The sequence below is a fragment of the Theropithecus gelada genome, unplaced genomic scaffold (assembly GCF_003255815.1).
Source record: "Theropithecus gelada isolate Dixy unplaced genomic scaffold, Tgel_1.0 HiC_scaffold_15871, whole genome shotgun sequence".
In the NCBI taxonomy this organism is placed as follows: Eukaryota; Metazoa; Chordata; class Mammalia; order Primates; family Cercopithecidae; genus Theropithecus; species Theropithecus gelada.
In genome coordinates, this window is record NW_020257627.1 from 44058 (window position 1) to 50057 (window position 6000).

Here is a 6000-nt window from a genome sequence, read left to right on the forward strand (position 1 = left end):
AAAAAAAAAAAAAAAAAAAAAAAAAAAAATGGTGATAAAGCCGGGCATGGTGGCTCAAGCCTGTAATCCCAGCACTTTGGGAGGCCAAGGAGGGCAGATCACCTGAGGTCAGGAGTTCAAGACCAGCCTGGCCAACATGGTGAAACCCCATCTGTACAAAAATACAAAAATTAACCGGGCATGATGGCGGATGCCTGTAAACCCAGCTACTCAGGAGGCTGAGGCAGGAGAATAGCTTGAACCTGGGAGATGGAGGTTGTAGTGAGCCTAGATTGCGCCACTGCCCTCCAGCCTGGGCAACAGAGCAAGACTCCGTCTCAAAAAAAAAATTTATTTAAAAAAATGATGATAAAGCAGGCACTGCAATAAGATCTTGAGGTAAGCTAACTACAAGCCATTGCAAGTCATCTACATGGCATTTTATTTTTGTAAAAGAAGCATCATCTTAGGAGATATAAATGAAAGACAAACAGCTTAAGTGCTGGTCAATCTTAGTTGGAACTCCACCATTTTGCAAAGTGTTTTAAAATAATAAAAATGATTCTAGTTTTTTTTCTTTCTTTTTTTTTTTTTTTTGGTAGAGTCTTGCTCTGTCACCCAAGCTGGAGTGCAGTGACACAATCTCGGCTCACTGCAATCTCCACCTCCCAGGTTCAAGTGATTCTCGTGCCTCAGTCTCCCAAGTGTCTGGGACTACAGGTGTGAGCCACCACGCCCAGCTAATTTTTTGTAGAGATGAGGTTTTACCATGCTGGCTAAGCTGGTCTCGATCTCCTGACCTCAGGTGATCCACCTGACTCAGCCTCCCAAAGTGCTGGGATTACAGGTGTGAGCCAAAATTTTCGTAATTTTTGTAGAAACGGAGTTTCACCATGTTGCCCAGACTGGTCTTAAACTCCTAAGCTCAGGACATCTGCCCACCTCGGCCTCCCAAAGTGCTGGGATTACAGGGGTAAGCCACCATGCCTGGCCCCTGTAATTGTTATAAGAAGCAAAAGTATATTCATTGACATACCAGCTCAGACAACAGGTTTGGTCTGTAACAGGGAAGAGATGCAGAAGGGCCTGGCTGCACCATGTTACCTAATTTCAGAAATTATGGGTATAGCTGGAGCTTCCCCTAGCAACCTTTTTTTTTTTTTTTTTTTTTTGAGACGGAGTCTCACTCTGTTGCCCAGGCTGGAGTGCAGTGACGCGATCTCGGCTCACTGCAACCTCTACCTCCCTGCCTCAAGCAATTCCCCTGCCTCAGCCTCCGGAGTAGCTGGGGTTACAAGCGCAGGCCACCGAATTCGGTTAATATGTGTATGTGTGTGTGTGTGTGTGTGTGTTTTTAGTAAAGATGGAGTTTCACCATGTTGGCCAGACTGGCCTCGAACTCCTGACCTCAGGCAATCTGCCTGCCTCGGCCTCCCACAGTGCCGGGATTACCGTCATGAGCCACCGCGCCCGGCCCCCATACTTTTTTAAATGTTTATAGTTGTCCTACCTCTCACCTAAGATGGAGGACAGGGATTGTGTTTTATTCGTTTTATATTCCCTAGGTTATTTATTTATTTATTTATTTATTTATTATTATTTTTTTTCGAGACGGAGTCTCGCTCTGTCGCCCAGGCTGGAGTGCAGTGGTGGGCTCACTGCAAGCTCCGCCTCCTGCATTGACGCCATTCTCCTGCCTCAGCCTTCGGAGTAGCTGGGACTACAGGCGCCCGCCACCTTGCCCAGCTAGTTTTTTTTTTGTTTTTTTTTTTTTAGTAGAGATAGGGTTTCACTGTGTTAGCCAGGATGGTCTCGATTATTTATTTATTTATTTATTATTATTATTATTATTATTATTTTTTTTTTTTGAGACGGAGTCCTGCTCTGTCGCCCAGACTGGAGTGCAGTGGCCGGATGTCAGCTCACTGCAAGCTCCACCTCCCGGGTTTTACGCTATTCTCCTGCCTCAGCCTCCCGAGTAGCTGGGACTACAGGCGCCAGCCACCTCGCCCGGCTAGTTTTTTGTATTTTTTTAGTAGAGACGGGGTTTCACCGTGTTAGCCAGGATGGTCTCGATCTCCTGACCTCGTGATCCGCCCGTCTCGGCCTCCCAAAGTGCTGGGATTACAGGCTTGAGCCACCGCGCCCGGCCTATTATTATTATTATTATTTTTTTTTTTTGAGATGCAGTCTTGCTCTGTCGCCCAGGCTGGAGTGCAGTGGCCGGATCTCAGCTCACTGCAAGCTCCGCCTCCCGGGTTTACGCCATTCTCCTGCCTCAGCCTCCCGAGTAGCTGGGACTACAGGCGCCCGCCACCTTGCCCGGCTAGTTTTTTGTATTTTTTAGTAGAGACGGGGTTTCACCGTGTTAGCCAGGATGGTCTCCATCTCCTGACCTCGTGATCCGCCCGTCTCGGCCTCCCAAAGTGCTGGGATTACAGGCTTGAGCCACCGCGCCCGGCTATTTATTATTTTTTAAAGACAGGATCTCATTCTGTTGCCCAGGCTGGAGTGCAGTGGTGCATTCACTTGCTCACTGCAACCTCCACCTCCCAGGCTCAAGTGATCGTCCTACCTCAGCCTCCTGGGTAGCTGGTACTACAGGCATGTGCACCACAGCCGGCTAATTTTTGCAACTTTTGTTGAGACGGGGTTTCAGCATGTTGCCTGGGTTGGTCTTGAACACCTGAACACAAACGATCCTCCAGCCTCAGAATCCCAAAGTGGTGGGATTACAGGCATGAGCCACGGCGCCTGGCTTTTTTTTTTTTTTTTTGAGACAGAGTCTTTCTCTGTCGCCAGGCTGGAATGCAGTGGCGCGATCTTGGCTCACTGCAACCTCCACCTCCTGGGTTCAAGCGATTCTACTGCCTCAGCCTCCTGAGTAGCTGGGACTACAGATGTGAGCCACCACACTCAGCTAATTTTTGTATTTTTAGTAGAGACGGGGTTTCACCATATTGGCCAGGATTGTCTAGATCTCTTGACCACGTGATCCACCTGCCTCAGTCTCTCAAAGTGCTGGAATTACAGGCATGAGCCAGGGCGCCCGGCTTTCCCTACTCTTAACTCCAATATTTTATTTTTTCTTTCTTTTTTTTTTTTTTTTTGAGAAGGAGTTTTCACTCTTGTTGCCCAGGCTGGAGTGCAATGGTGTGATCGCAGCTCACCGCAACCTCTGCCTCCCAGGTTCAAGTGATTCTCCTGCCTCAGCCTCCCGAGTAGCTGGGATTACAGGCATGTGCCACCATGCCCAGCTAATTTTTGTATTTTTAGTAGAGACCCGGTTTCTCCATGTTTGTCAGGCTGGTCTTGAACTCCCGACCTCAGGTGATCTGCCTGCCTTGGCTTCCCAAAGTGTTGGGACCACAGGCGTGAGCCACCGTGTTGGCCAACTCCATGATTTTTACATAGAGGCATGCAATACATACTTGTGGAGTTTCAACACTCCACAAGTAAAAAAAAAGTTCCAAGTAAAAAAATCAAGATATATGGTCTGAAATGTGGAGTATACCTTTGATGACTACATAGCAGAACATTTGAAATATTATCCCAGAAAATACTGGGTGATAGAATCTTTTTAAATTACACATCTAGGCCAGGCGCGGTGGCTCACACCTGTAATCCCAACACTTTGGGAGGCTGAGGTGGGCGGATCGCTTGAGGTCAAGAGTTTGAGATCAGCCTGGACAACATGGTGAAACCCCGTCTCTACTAAAAATACAAAAATTAGCCAGATGTCATGGCAGGCACCTGTAATTCCAGCTACTTGGGAGGCTGAGGCAGGAGAATCACTTGACCCGGGAGGTGGAAGTTGCATTGAGCTGAGATTGCACCACTGCACTCCAGTATGGGCCACAGAGTGAGACTGTGTCTCAAGAAAAAAAAAAAAAAAATTACATATCTGGCTCATGGGTTCTCATCAATGGACTTAAAGGAGTCCCTGAATGGAAGTAAGGAGTACTTTAACTTGGATGGGGGAAAAAAAAATAATGTGTTTGTTTTATCTAACATCTAACTGAAATTTAGCATTTTCCCCCATTGTGAATGTAGACAACATATCACAGTAGAATTAGTAATACCTTTCCCTTTGTCACCAATAGAAATCATTTTCATATCACTTTATTACTGTCATGGATTTCTTGAAATATCACTCTACAATTTCTGTAGTTATTAGACCTGCTCTAAGATCTTAATAGTTATTGTGTTAATAAAGAAAAAGTTCCTGCCTGGGTAACAAGGTGAAACCCGTCTCTGCAAAAAAAAAAAAAAAAAAAAAAAAAAAAAAAAAAAAAAAAAGCAACAATTAGCCCAGAGCAGTGGCCAGTGCTTGCAGTTCCTACAAGCCACTAGGAAAGCTGAGGTCAGAGGATGGCTTGAGCCCTGGAGGCAGAGGTTGCCATGAGCCCAGATTGCACCATTGCACTCCAGCCTGGGTGATAAAGTGAGCCCATCTTTAAAAAACAAACAAACAAAAAAATTAAAAAGTAAAAGCTGGGCCCGGCGCGGTGGCTCACGCCTGTAATCCCAGCACTTCTCCTAGGCGGACGGCTCACGAGGTCAGGAGATCGAGACCATCCTGGCTAACCCGGTGAAACCCCGTCTCTACTAAAATTACAAAAAATTAGCCGGGCGTGGTTGCAGGCGCCTGTAGTCTCAGCTACTTCGGAGGCTGAGGCAGGAGAATGGCGTGAATCCGGGAGGCGGAGCTTGCAGTGAGCCGAGATTGTGCCACTGCACTCCAGGCTGGGGGCCACAGCGAGACTCCGTCTCAAATAAATAAATAAATAAATAAAAATAAAAGTAAAAGCTTACTATATCACGAACGTGTTTTAAAAGTATATTTCCGAATTGTATTTCAATATAAATGGTTTCTTTTGTATTGCTATGTATTTTATGCATTTAAAAACTGAGAAGATATTCATAGCTTTTACCAGACTTCCAAATGGCACAAAATAGGTTAAAAATTATGGCGCTAGAGGCAGATTTATGTGAAGCTAGTAAAATTTAAGCTTCAGGCTGGGTGCCTGTAATCTCAGCATTTTGGGAGGCCGAAGCAGAAGAATCACTCGAGGCCAGGAGTTCAAGACAGGCCTGGGCAACATAGCTAGATTCCCTTCGCACTTCCCGTGTCTCTATTAAAAAAAAAAAAAAAAAGTTAAGCTTCGGGGTCCTCCCTCACTTTTACAATGTCCTTCCAAGCCTCTGTTCCTAAATTTATATTAGTCATTTAATACGATTTTTCTTAAACACTCCCAACCTTTCTCTTTCTTTCCTTGTTTCTTTTCCTTTCCTTTCCTTTTTCCTCCCTCTCTCCCTCCCTCCCTCTCTCTTTCTTTCTAGAAGGAGTTTCGCTCTTGTCGCCCAGGCTGGAGTGCAATGGCACACTCCACCTGCAACCTCCACCTCCCGGGTTCAAGCGATTCTCCTGCCTCAGCCTCCCAAGTAGTTGGAATTACACGCACGCGCCACCATGCTCGGCTAATTTTTGTATTTTTAGTAGAGACGAGGTTTCACCATGTTGGCCAGGCTGCTCTCGAACCCCTGGGCACAAATAATCGTCCACCTCGGCCTCCCAAAGTGCTGGAATTACAGGCGTGAGCCACTGCGCCCAGCCTAAGACTCGTGGCATTTCTGTAAGTCTCACACCCCATAACACAAAACTTGGATCTACCCAGAGATTTAACTTGGTGGGCATTGCAGTCTGGGGTCGGGAAAAAAAGGGCTGGCACCACAGAAGTGAGTTCGGAATGTTTCAGTGAGACGGGACAGGTTTGGACTAAGGACAGGGAACAAATCAGTAGAAATAGCAGGTGAGAAATAGGTTTAGGACTAGCAAGAATTAGTGTCCTTTGGGAATTACCCCTTTCCCCTGCATGGCTCTTTTGGCTTCAGAAATGGATGTATCTGCTTTATTTTATGAATATCAAGTAGCTCCAAATCCTGTGGGGAAAAGGTTCCTGCTCTATTACTTGTGTTATACATCGCTCTGGAGTCATTTTAACGATTTCCCTCACAGTC